General features: G+C 47.5%; 1 protein-coding gene across 5 annotated transcripts in view; it reads right to left on the bottom strand.

Annotated features, from left to right (window-relative positions):
• The window catches only part of Tshz2 (teashirt zinc finger homeobox 2), a 448,707-nt gene that overhangs the window by 189,745 nt on the left and 245,358 nt on the right, over positions 1 to 13,604 (bottom strand). The window lies entirely within an intron of this gene.

Here is a 13,604-nt window from a genome sequence, read left to right as displayed (position 1 = left end):
GATACAGAGAGATGAACTAAATGTAACAGCTCTCGGAGTCTGTCCCCGTGTCCCCATTTACCCAGGCTGAACTGAATAGCAATTTAATCTATACTTTCACCAGTCACAAGCTGGTAAAAAACAGAAGCAGGGAAAAAGACAAATGACACATTTTAATTTTGGAACAGGGCCTCACGTAGCCCGGGATGGCTTCAAATCTGTTATGTTGCAGGGTGTGAACCCTTGATCCTCTCGCCTCTAACTCCCCAGTGCTGGGATTACAAGCGGGCACCATCACACTCAGTTCCTGTGGTGCTGTGGATGGAACCCAGCTTTTACACATGCTAGGCAGGCACTATGGCAACCGAGTACACCCCCAGACCCCAAAGGATGTCTTTCATGCCATCCATTGGCTGTTTCTTTTTAACTTGGCAAAACCACAATTCTCTATGTGTGGATAGTATCACGAGCTAACCATTAAGGGATCAAATATCATTCAGATACTCCTATAATGAGGCAGTGGCTAAATTCACGTGTGTGGCTGTCAGGAAATCTAGATAGAAATGCAAATCCTACCAGCGTCGCAGCACAGGAGTGTGTTGGCTCCTAAGAAAGTTAGCTTGGCCCTTGGCACATCACTGGCAAACAGTCCCAAGGCACTTGGAGCATCGGCATACATCCGTCTAAAGAGGAACCTGGATGCTTAGCCATTGTATCTTTGATAGCCTGTGTCTTTCTGTTGTAACATTTTTATTTATAGAGAGTTGCTGGGAGAGAGACCACAGAGTATGCAAATACATTCTCCTACCAATGGCTGAAAAATTATGTAAGCTCAGCAAATACAATGATTTTAAAATAATGGGGAATGGGGTTAGAATGGGAGAATTGGGGGCTAGTCTATTACTCTCACACGGGTTTATGAAGACCTTTCCAGACACGGCTAAAAATACTCTCTCGATCTTGTTCCTGTAATTTCAAATGCACTGTGATTTGTGGGTACCCGTCACGAGGTGCCAATTATAGAGTTGATTTGTGGATGTAAAATGCTATTGGGGAATGCATGCTTTCCCTTCTCCGAGAGGACCGAGGGCAGTAATTGCATAGGGAAAATGAAGGCACAAGAGAGAGGGTGCAAAAGAGAATTAATGGACAAATATCCATCAGGGCCGACGGGCAATGTGACTGTTTATGCCCATAGGTTCATTTTCTCCACCTGGCCTTTCAGAGGCACGTGGATAAACAGCAACCAAAGATTTCTCAATGCAAAAGAGAGCCAGCTTCAAATCTGCAGGGTTAGCATGGCCTTAATGCTACGTTTCCCTCAGAAACATCACTCTCCCTCTTGATGGAAGGAAAAAAAACCAACAAAACAAAACACAAGCCCTAGACCAGGTACTCTTCTTCCCATCCACCAAAACTCCAGCTTGGACGCGAGGTGTCCCTGCACTGAAGGCCAGCAGAGAGAGTTCAAAAAGAAGGGCCTGAGGAAGGAGGAATCTGTAGTCAGGTATCAAAGCTGTTGCTGTTGCTGAAGATGAAGAATTTTAATTGAGAAATAATTCTTCCCTGGCACCCAGGTAAATCACTACAAATCATTTTGGTGTGTGTACGTATGCATGTTTCCTTGTGTGTGGGCACATGTGCAGCCTCATATGGAGGGTAGAGATCGATGCAGGACCTCCTCGGAGCCTCCTGTCCTTATTACAGAGTCAGGCAGGATCTCCCTCTCATGTGAGTCTACAGCTGGCTCATTCGGCTAGTTTATCCATCTAACTTGCTCTGTGGGTCCCCTGTAGGTGCCTCCTGAATGCTGGAGTGATAGGCCGGCTGTCACATCTGCCTGACATGTATGTGGTTGCTTGCTCACTAAACTCTGGTCCTCATGCGTATGCAGCGACCACTGAACCATCTTTCCCGCCTCTGAGCATGTCCTTTCCTGTTCGTCTAACAGCCACATACAGTACATGCTGTCATCTGTTTATTTTCTTAGAGGTAGGGAGACTGAGGCTTAAAAAAACAGAGAAAGTTGCAGACGACCCCGCAGGGTCCCCACAAAACCCAGTGCTGTTTGTCGAAAGAATTCATTATTTTGTGCAGGCCATTCTCTTTCCATTCGCCGCCAACTTAATGAATAAGAAAATCTTCCCAGAGCAGCAGTGAAATTTGGTCGATCTTTAAGCAGCTAGAGAGAGGACTGTGGGAACGCTGAAGACAAGGGCCTATGGCTTTGAGAGCAGGCGTCCATAAAACAAGATAAAATGCAAAAGTTCAGTCTGGCCACGAGTTTTATGGTTGCGTTTGTTATTTTATTGTTATTGGTGAGGTGCTTTTTTGCTTCCCCAGCAAACTGACAAGCAGATTTTTCATTAAATTGGTGTTGCTGGTCTCTAGTGCCAAAAATTGATTGGAAGAAAGGAAAACTATCCAATCCAGCCAAGCAACCATTAATAAATCCCACTTCTTGCAGGAAAACTGCATTTTGAAACAACCGAATGCCCACATCAGACCAGACCTCCCTGTGATTGACATCCTCTTCTCTTCCATCAAGACAAACGTAAGCATTCTAAAGAGGTATTCCACGATTACGATCAAGGAGAAAGTTCTTAATTATTAAAAAAAATAAAAGTTTCCTGAGACATGAAAGATACTTCCAAAATCAGATCCATTTTAGCCATCAAATGTGGGCCACTTGGCTGCTGCTGTTCCTTTTGAGTGTTGCTTTGTAGCCCCAAGGGGGCTGTGAGAACTCACAATCCTCCTGCCTCAGTGCTGGCGTTGTCGGCATGAGCCACCACTCTTGCCGAAATGATCTCACATTTGTGAGTGAAATCAGGCAAACTTTACAAAATAAACTCCGTCACTTTTGTAAAGGAAATGGGTGTTCTGATTCTGGAACAAATACCAAGAAAACAACATCATTCATGACTTCTCCAGCCTATAACATACTGCCACCATGCTTATGGGTAGTACGATCACAGAGAGAATGAAAAGCATGCATGCACGCGCGCGCTCGCGCGCGCGCGCACACACACACACACACACACACACCCCTGCCAACCAATATGGTCATTTTCCACCAGGGGACAAGAAGTAGTGTTCCTTCCTGTTTTTCCTTTTTTTTTTGCCCCCTGCTGACATTTGGTGCTGAGCTTCCTAAAGACCCATTCAACCTCACAATCTACTTTGTCCTTCTAAATGGAGTCCCCAGAAGAAAAGTCGGAGACAGCACACTCCTCCCCCACAATCCAGATAAAATTTTCTGCTTAATTAGGCATTGACATGTTTACTATAACCTTTACAGCAGAGTAACTCGTGCTGAGAGACCCTTTTTGTCTGTTTGCCTCCGCAGAATAGACTAAATCTCATGCACCCGATAAAATAACACGTTGAAAAGTCTCAGGGAAAAAAAAAGCGCCGGCGCACCTGTCAAAGGGAGTGTATCTTAACAATGGCTGAGGGTTCCAAGGAGTTTCTCGAAACCACATTTTAATATTAAACATTTAAAATTGTTCACTTGATCCAAGCGGTTCTGTTTGCCACCGACAGCGGAGGTGAGCACGGAAAGGCAGCCAGAACCTGGGCGGCTGGGCGCATAATGAAGCTCCGTCTCTCTTACCGTGCCTCTCGCCGTTGATGGATTGTTTAATGAGTTGGGCATCACGTGCAAATCTGGCTATAAGCAGTTGAGTGGCAAATTCATTCTTATGAACACTTGCTTAGCAAAAAGAATGGCCACAGTGCTGCCAAGGTAGGGGTGGTGGGTTGGGGTGGGGGGAGCGACACTCTGTAGGATCTTTTTGTTGATTTTTGGCTTGAAGATCAAACTAATTTTCAAATCCCACCAATTTTCTAATTCCACCCCTGGCCATTGTGTGAATCTGGCCACAAAAACCTTAGCTCCAGGACAGCGAGCAAATGAACCAACCCTGTCAGTTCTTTGTCTCAGTGACGGACTCGTGAGACCGGTTCCCTTCCATGCTTCTTCTGCTCAGATGGGCAGCCGTACTGTCCCCTAGGACAGGATGATAGCCCCTCACTCCTAATTATCCCAGCCCCCTAGAATGTTCTTCAGTTTTAGACAGATTCTCTGAATGCAACCTAGGCTGACTTTGAACTTACAGTTCTCTTGTCTTAGTCTTTGGAGTTCTGGAATGACAGGTGTTCACTAGCTCTGTTGCTAGAACATTCTGTGCAAAAAACGGGTCAGGCCAGGAAGTTCCTGTTTTAACTCTGGCAAAGGGTTTGGTACACTTAACATGAAATGCAAACTCTGAGGGCTGACTATAGGAGCCAATCGGATTTGGTGTCTGGGCGCCTCCTGGCTCTACCCTCGGGCAGCCACACCCTCCCTGCTCTGCATGGCTAAGGAGCAAAACGAAACTGACAGCTAACCTGGTCCTCTGCAATTGCAGATTTCACCTCCCTGGAGTTCATTCTCTTTGCCTTTTGGCCAACACCCTTTCTCAAAAAGATACTTTTTCTGGCCAGTTTCCCTTCTTTCTGTAAATTCAACCAGAGCCCACCATTTAGCTATCCCAGAGCATCGGCCTAACCGTGATTACCGATGGCTTGGGGCTCTTCCTGAACACAGAATTAAAATATCTGCCACAACAATCCGCCTCACAAACTTTGCATCTCTCAGTATCAAGTCTCACCCTGGCACGATTGCACATTGTCCATAGATGCTTGAATGAATGACTAGATCAGACAAGAACATCATTTTCTCTGCAACCTCAGGCTACTCTGCAGGAGGACCGGCTCTCTCGTGAGCAGCGATCACCCCCTCCAAAGGGATCAGGTGTGAGTTACAGCCACCTTTATCAGTTCGCTCAGGGAGACAAGACCACCCCAGGAACCATGGTTTCTGGCTGATGGAGCCACTGGCTTTCTTGCTGCCTAAGTTTCTGCAGTATGGGTTTGCACTTAAGCCTGAAGATTAAGAATAGACCTCAAGACTGTGGCACATGAGCAATTAGGCTCTTAGGGTGAACTGTCTGCTTTGAGAAAGATCCACACACAGGCTGCCTGACACCGTGGGCTAATTTTGCCTCTAACATATGAAGACAAACTTCATCACAGCTCAGTGGTGTGTGCTCCCTAGATATTTGGGGGATCATCTCCTGAATTCTTTGTACTTTAACAGTATGTGGGTAAATTTAGAAATACACCTTTACGTTTTTGAAAATTTTCTCTTATGTTAAAAGTTAAAAAATAAAAAGAAGCCAGGCGGTGGTGGCGCACGCCTTTAATCCCAGCACTTGGGAGGCAGAGGCAGGCGGATCTCTGTGAGTTCGAGGCCAGCCTGGTCTAGAAGAGCTAGTTCCAGGACAGGAACCAAAAGCTACAGAGAAACCCTGTCTCAAAAAATCAAAAAAAAAGGCAACTGCTTTGTTTGTTCTAAAAACCTGCAGTAAAATTGTTTCAATGAGATTGTACAAAAATAACTCACAGGTGGTCTCTGATATCAGCCCTTTGCGACAGTACATTCCTAGGTTTGCCTTGAAAAATAAATTTGCAGGTTAAAACATGGACAGTTTTTAAGATGGCAGAGGAGGTGAAACTGAGGTTTTAACCTGAAAAGCATTTAAAGCTTCAGAAGCCAGATGTTCAAAAACAAACCAGAATTTGACCAAGATCTCATTTAATAACACACCTGGCTGTGAAGGGATCATTTTGTCAGTCAGTCCCTCTAAGTCACAGAAAGAGTCCTCTGTATGTGGGGCAGATCTAAATGAGGGGTGGGGACAGTCCCATGCCACATATCCAGCAGGTGCACTAAGCGTTGATACAGGCAAAGGCCACTCTGCCATGATTTGGTGTGTGTGGTCTGTAGTCTGTTAATGCATACTTGATTATGGCGCTGCTGCTGGCGGGCTGAGTGGAGACATGGAGGGTATGGTGTGTTAGGAAACTGAGCTACTTTTAGATGGTGGCCAAGCCTAGACCTGGGGTCTCTAGGGGCAGTGTGTAGGGGCCCATCTGCTTTCTCTCTCAGAATGATGGGAGGCTGGGACTGCAGGCATTTCTGTCTCCTGAGATGATACACGCATCCCGACTTAGCCTGACTGTTGTCTAAAGAACTTACCCAAGTTCAGACACATTTCATATCAGAGATATTTTCAGCAACTGTCCCATCATTCAAGGCACAGAGAGATGCTCCTCCATGCCCCGTGGTATGTACTCATTCATGTGTCTGTGACTTAGCACACTTCTTGAGAGAGGAGGGTTTGAGGGACTGGGGAGATGGCTCCGTGAGGAAGAGTGCCTGGTATACGCGCGTAAGGACCCGAGTTCAAATCCTTCACAAGCAATCTTGTAAAAAGTCAGATGTGGCCTTGTGAGCCTGTAACCTTAGTGCTGTGCAGAATGGAGACAGAACTGGGGGGGCTGCCAGCCTAGTTCTAGGTTCACCAAGAGACCCCGTCTCGAGGGAATAAGGTGGAAAGCAACAGAGCAGGGCACTCAGTGTCTTACTTTGGGTATGTATCTGTCTGTCTGTCTGTCTGCCTGCCTGCCTCTCTCTCTCCTCTCTCTCTCTCTCTCTCTCTCTCTCTCTCTCTCTCTCTCTCTCTCTCTCTCTGTCTCTCTCTCTCTACCTAGATTTGGTGACACATGCCTTTAATCCCAGCACTGGAAACAGAGACCGGCCAGTCTTTATGAGTTCAAGGCTACATAGTGAGACCCTGCCTCAAAGGGAAAGTGGGGGTTTTGTTCCTCCCTTGATCTGAGTCTCAGAATCAAACAAGGAGAGTCTTTTGTTTGAGGGGACACTGAAGAGAGAGTGGGTACAATCCCAGGGAGGCTCATCCAGAGACCAAATGAACTTTGTGGAAGCAAACGAGGAACTTTCTGATATTCTCTCTCTCTCTCTCTCTCTCTCTCTCTCTCTCTCTCTCTCTCTCTCTCTCTCTCTCTCTCTCTCTCTCTGTCTCTCTCTCTCTCTGTCTCTCTCTCTCTCTCTCTCTCTTTCTCTTTCCTCCCCCTCTCCTTCTCCCTCTCTTCTTCCATCTCCTTCTGTCTCTCCTGGAAACTGGTCAGTGACTTAGAACAATTCACATGCACGATGGATGCCTATCAGATGGGGCATGTATTATAATGGATGTATATTTATGCAATGTATCTTCCTGGCCCATCATCTCAGCCTTCAGACTGTGAATCTGTTTTCTCACGTTGTGACTTCATTCACATCTTCATCACTAGCCAAAAGGACGAAAGTAGTTCAAGCCCACGGAAACGGACCCTCAATCAGTCAGCGTGCTTCCTTTGTTCACTCACCCCCCCCCCCAATGTTTTCTTTGCTACCACGGCCAAGATGCTCTGGGCGAGTTTCACTGGGACTTCTGTCCTTGGGGGGGGGGTTCCTCCCAAAGTCAAGGAGAGGGAAAGATGAGTTACTGACAGAAGTGGGCCATCAGAATGGGGAGCAAGAGGTAACAGAAAGGTCACACATCCTCACAAGGGTGCAGGTAACTGAGTGGGAAAGTAGGCCACATGGAAAAAGAAACAATCCTGACACACAAGGATAAATAGGAACAGACATTTGCCTGGACGGAGAGATGCTGAGGGGCCGTACGGTTTGTGCCATGCTGGGGAAGCCTAATGTCTGCTCAGGCTGTATGGCAGAGTCAAGGGCTCCTTGGCTTTATTTGCATGCACGGGTGAATATGAAGGTGTGAGCCACCTCAGGTGTCATCGCTCAGAAGCCATCTCTCATTGGCTTGGAGATCTCTGATTTCCTTAGGCTGGCCAGCTAGTGAGCCCCTGGGACCTGCCTGTTTCTGTCCCTCTGATGCTGAGGTTACAAGTGTGGACCACCACACCTGGCTTTTATCTATTCATTTTTCTGTCTGTCTGTCTGTCTATGTATTTATCTATGGTTCTGGGTACCAAACTCAGGTCCTCATGCCTGCAAGGAAAGCTCATTACTAACTGAGCTGTCTTCCCCAGGCATTTTGTTCTGGTCACACTACAGAAATGAAACAAGGTGTGTCTGGGGTCCACTCATTTGCCGTCCTTGAACACAAGATGGGGAGCAGGTGAGACGAAGGCAGAAGACCTGGGCTGCTTCTCTGGGTTTCGTCTCCCCAACTTTCTGAGCGCAGTCCAAGCCTGCCTCTAGGTTCCTATTTTAGGGCAAAGAAACAGTAGGGGAGCCAATGTGCTGTGAGCTCTCACTGTTCAGAGTCTGTTCGCTGTGTTAGCAGCAGTAGACATGCAGACTTTTAGGCTTGCCCCAAACCCTGCAGGATGGGATCATTTCAGACAATCTCCAGGACATCCCTATATCAAGACTCCACAATGTAAATGTCTAAGTGGAGATATCACTGGCATATGGGTCTCTAATATAGAGATCTTAAGGATGTGTGGGAACCAGCTTCGGGAAAGGTGGAAAGATCTATGCATAACTGTTTACAAAGAAACACCAGGCAAGAGATACACACATCACTTAGATAAGGCTTCTGAAGCTGGGCCCTGCAATCACAGCTCTTTGGAAGGATGAGGCAGAAAGACCTTGCAGTAAAGGCAAGTCTGGGCTACAAGGTGAATTCAGGGTGAACATGGGAAAGTTAGCAAAACCCTGTCTGAGAATAAAAAGTGAAAAGAGATGGGATGAGGCTCAGTGTAGAGCTATTGCTTAGTATACTCGAGGCCCCGGGTTCCATCCCAGGAGCAGGAAGAGCCAGGAAAGGACTAGTCAAGTAAGGAAGAGGTGAAATGGCGCACAGTCTTGGATCAGGCAGATTGTAGCTCAGATCGGCCATGTGATCCTGGGAAAAGTGCTGATATTTTTGAAGGCATGGCATCTTCACCAATAATGGCAATAATAGTAGGAAACAGTTTGTAAGGTTGCCGGGGTATCTCATCCCAGAAAGGACATAAAACGTTCAGATAGAGTATGTCCTCCAAGCTCCCAGCCCCACACTAGACACTATGAGAACTGAGAATCCTAATCTTCAGTTGGACCTATAGATGGCTGAAATCCGTTGTCTTCTACATTATCTGTTTTCCTGAAATCTTATCCCAAAGAGACGGCACTCAATTGGCATTTGCAGTCACTACAAGGGAGTTTGTTAGTGCACAGGTGAGCAAATAGTCTCCTTCAGGGTGGGGCTTGCTGTTTAATGCAAAGTCATTTGTATAAGGCGTCAGGGATACGTACAGGGAACTTCTGCAGATGTGACGCTCTAACACAGAGCGGCAAGTTATGAGATCGTTGCCCGTAATGATAATGTTTGCAATCCTTGAGAAATGCATCAGCCCACTATCCAAGAGGAAAAGGTCTCTGTGCAGAGCCCCACGCTTCGCGTTGAGAGAAGTGACCAATGCTTGAAGCAGAAGGTCTCTGAGAAAAAGAATAGTGTATATCCCACTACCTCAGCTTTCAGGCCAGCATGTGTTATTATTGGGACGCATCTTAGCGACAATGTAAAAAAGCATAGTGAGAAAATATTCATGGAGAAGGGAGCCGCTTTGGAAGCTTTCTGTCGACTCCAGTTTAGAATCATTATCCTGAGAATATCCCCAATATGGAGACGACTATCAGCCAGGAACTGGGGGAGAAATCGCAAAGGGATGGAGGCTGCCTTATCCAATGGAGAACCGCAGGCTTTGACTGTGGAGTTGGAACAATGTTTGCGGTTTTGCAGTGGAGTGCCATTGCTTTTTCCCTATACATTCTCCCGCATAAGGCTGTGTAAATGCACACACACACACACACACACATACACACACGCCCACCCATCATTCTTTTCAAGAATAGGAGTCTATCTTTTTTGTGCCAGGGAAAGGGACATGGGCTCATTGTTCATTGACCTCTAGGAAGGATGGGGAGCCAGTGTGCCATCTGTACTTCTTCGGGCTTTTTCCAATTTGCTTGAAATAACGTGGCTAGCGCAGCGTCCTACAGAATGTGAAGGTGATCCTGTTTCCCTCTCGCCTGGCTGGAAGTCAAACAGCTCTTCTCTTCTTTTTTTGGCAAATGCTGCTTCTTTCTCTGAAATATCTCATGCAGATAATGGATAATGATCGCTTCTCGTTGCCTTTGCTCAAAAACGTCTAACTGCATTAGCCAAGAACGGACAAACTTTAACCCACGTCTTTTGCTAAGTTCGCGGCTGTGACCACTTCCCATTAAGGAAGAAAGAAAGAGAGAAGAAAGTCCAGCGCTGCCTCCCAGAAGCTAAATTGGTGTTGTCAGGGAGCCGGCAGGTTCTTGTGTTTCGGTGAGGAGCGTTTGCTGCCTCCTGAGTCACAGAAATCCAAGGTGGAAAGAAGCATTGTGGATTGGTGCCAAGTTTGAGGACAGGGAAGGGTGGGCTGGCCTTGGGGACTCTTTGATCCTACCACACACGACTCTGAGAGGAGACCTTCCAACCCTTCTTTTTCATGTTGCATTCTTCACTAGCGGTCGCCGTGAGCAGCCCACACGAACAGAATTCCTTTCTATCCCACCCACTTGGAAATAGACCTCCTTTCCTACCACTGAACAAGTGATTGAACGTCAGGACTGGGGAGAGCATTGAGAGTAGGCTCTCGTGCTTGCTCTCATCTCCCATCAGTCCTCAAGAAGATGAGCATCTTCAGTGTCAGGGAGTGAGCGCCCCACATCCAGGCTTTCCTGGCATCAAAGAACCCTGATATTTAGGTTCTGTGGGGGCACAGACTTACATGTAAGACTGGTGGTCTAATGTCTTTACATGTGCTGTGTTGTTTGATCCCCACAACAGCTCTGTCTGCCTTTTGGTTTCTCCCTGAACAGCTGAGAAAATAGCATCTTGGGGAACGTTAATTGCACCTCCAGGGTTCCACAGCCGATCAGGGTTTGGGTGTGCACCTGTTGGAGTCTCGGGTCTATGCGGGGGTCCTTCCTTGACCTCTCTCTCTGGACCTAACTCCACTCAGAGTTCTTTTCTTCCCTGCTTTTTCTGTTGTTGCTGTTATTTGTGTGTGCACAGGTGTGTGGGTGCGCGCACATGTGTTTGTGCCTCCGGAGGCCGGCGGGCAATGTAGGCTAGCCTCTGTTGTTGCTCTCCTTTGTCTTCCAGGGTGAGTGGTTTTATGAGATCATTTTTCTGGCAGCTGATTTCTCTAGAAGACCAGGGGCCAGGTGTATTCCCGTCATACCCACAGCGATCTCATCCTGGAGTCATTTGTCTTCCCTGGAGCCATGTGACAGTGTCTGAAGACATTTTTCGCTCCTATATATGCAGAAAAAAGGGGTTCTCCTGGCTTAGTTCCGTATTACCACAGCTTTACCTGTGGCAGTGAAGGCCAGCTGAAGCTTTGGGTATTGAGGGTGAGGAAGAGAATTATTGCTGCTGTCTCTGGTTGCCAGTGGGGCTGGGCAGAGAATTGGGTCTATTTTGCAAGATGAGCCAGGGGAGACTATGTGGCCACATTCCTTGTGTTTACAGAAGGGGTGGGAAGGAAGGGTTGCTGCTCATCGGACTCCCCCTCCGCCATGTCTCACTTTGTCATCACAAACACAGCTTTGTGGCCTCAGTCCCACCCTCTATAATTTGAGACCCACAGCGACCCCTGCCTTAAGGGTCACTGTAACAAGTACCTGGACAAGTTGGAAAGAGCCCAGAGTGCCTGGTGTGGGCAAGGCCTCCTCATGTGACAGGAATGGAGATCTAGCTATGAAGAGCAGTGTTGCTGAAGTTACATTTCCCAGGAGTTTAGATATCTACTTTCTTTAGTTACGTCTGAAAACAAAATTAGTCTGGCATTATTCTTAATCGATTTCTTCTGAATTTGTTTAACTGCCCTTATCTGGTTGAATATTTTTTTTACAAAACAAGGAAAAAAGAGAAAACAAGAAGTAGTGATGGAAGGGACTGGCAACTTTAACAGTCCCAGTAACTATGCCAAATAAATCCCGACCAAGTTTAGTCCTTAATTAGCTAGGTTAGCTTTCAGATGAGGCAACTTACATAATACAGGCAGCCGGACCCCAGGACGGATTCGCACTGGGCAACTGGACGGACTGATGTCTCACATGCTGACAGACAGACAGCCCTCTGGTCTCTTGGAGTCTTCCAGTGGAAAGTCATGCATGATCTTTTTGACCTTCAGTTTTGGGTGAAAAGTACTTTGAGCATGGTTTTTTCGAAGCTTGGCATCCCTTCCTTGTCCTGACTTCTAAAGGACACAGGCCAACAGGAGGGGTCATAGGTCAGGGAGTCGACATTCCCTTCTGTGGCACAGCACCGGCTTTTCTCCAGAAAGTGGGGAGGACAACACTGGTGGTTTAACTGGGGGACACAGCAGATGCGGGGCTGGCCTGCATGTCGGTCAGTCCTTTCTGTTAATTTGATTGAATTTAGAATCACCACAGAAACACACCCTGTGAGCATCCCTGAAGGTACTTCTGAAAGGTTTAACTGAAGCGGGGCTCTGGGTGCAGGCAGCAAGATCCCCTGGCTGGGGGTCAGGACTAGAGGGAAAGGAGGAGTGAGGGGCCGGAGAGACGGCTCACTGGGTGAAGTGCTTGCTTGTGAGGATGAGGACCTGAGTTCGGATCTCCAGACCCTGTGTAAAGACAAACACAGCAGTGTGTGTCTGCAATCCCACCAAAGCCACCGTGAGACAGAAGACAGAGACAGGAGGATGCCAAGAAGTGTGTGGGCTAGCTGATGCAAGAAGTAAGTGTACGGGCTAGCTGGTGCAAGCAGTGTGCGGGCTAGCTGGTGCCTGCAGTGAACAGTTACACAGAAGAGAGACCCCACCTTTAAAAAAGCAGCAGGTGAGGACTGACGCCCAGGCCTCTCTGACCTTCATGTGTTCACTATAACATGTACACTCCACTCTCACCTGTACATCACACAGGTGTGCGCATACACACATACACACACATGCACACACAACATATTCCCCAAGATTAAAAAAATAAGAGAAAAAGAGGAAAACTTGATGCAAGCTGAGTACTAACACTGCTCACTGCTTCCTGACTACAGAGGTAACTCGACCAGACCCCCCACGCTCCTGCCCCGCGCCTTCCTCATTATGGCTGTGACTCTTTCAACCATGAACTGAAGTAGCGTTTCCCTCATTAAGATGCTGCTGTTAGGTGTTGAGGTACAGCAACAAAGACACAACTAGCTAATCCAGCTGGTCACACGCGCACCATTCTGTCCCTGACCCTAGCTAATCCAGCTGGTCACACGCGCACCATCCTGTCCCCACGCCTAGCTAATCCAGCTGGTCACACGTGCACCATCCTGTCCCCACGCCTAGCTAATCCAGCTGGTCACACGCGCACCATCCTGTCCCCACGCCTAGCTAATCCAGCTGGTCACACGTGCACCATCCTGTCCCCATGCCTAGCTAATCCAGCTGGTCACACGCGTACCATCCTGTCCCTGACCCTATCTAATCCAGCTGGTCACACGCGCACCGTCCTGTCCCTGACCCTAGCTAATCCAGCTGGTCACACGCGCACCGTCCTGTCCCCACACCCCTTTCACTGTTTCACAAATAGGTGCACAGCATCCTTGCTGTGTCCTATTGCTGCCAGGGCCACCTTGCCTCACGCCTGAGTGTATAATATCTCGCATATAATACTTTTATATATGCTAGAGATGCATGGGCTATTTCCATATAGAGAGTTATGTTTCATAGTA

This window comes from Microtus pennsylvanicus, chromosome 2 (assembly GCF_037038515.1).
Source record: "Microtus pennsylvanicus isolate mMicPen1 chromosome 2, mMicPen1.hap1, whole genome shotgun sequence".
Taxonomy (NCBI): domain Eukaryota; kingdom Metazoa; phylum Chordata; class Mammalia; order Rodentia; family Cricetidae; genus Microtus; species Microtus pennsylvanicus.
This window is presented reverse-complemented; position numbering and strand designations above follow the sequence as displayed.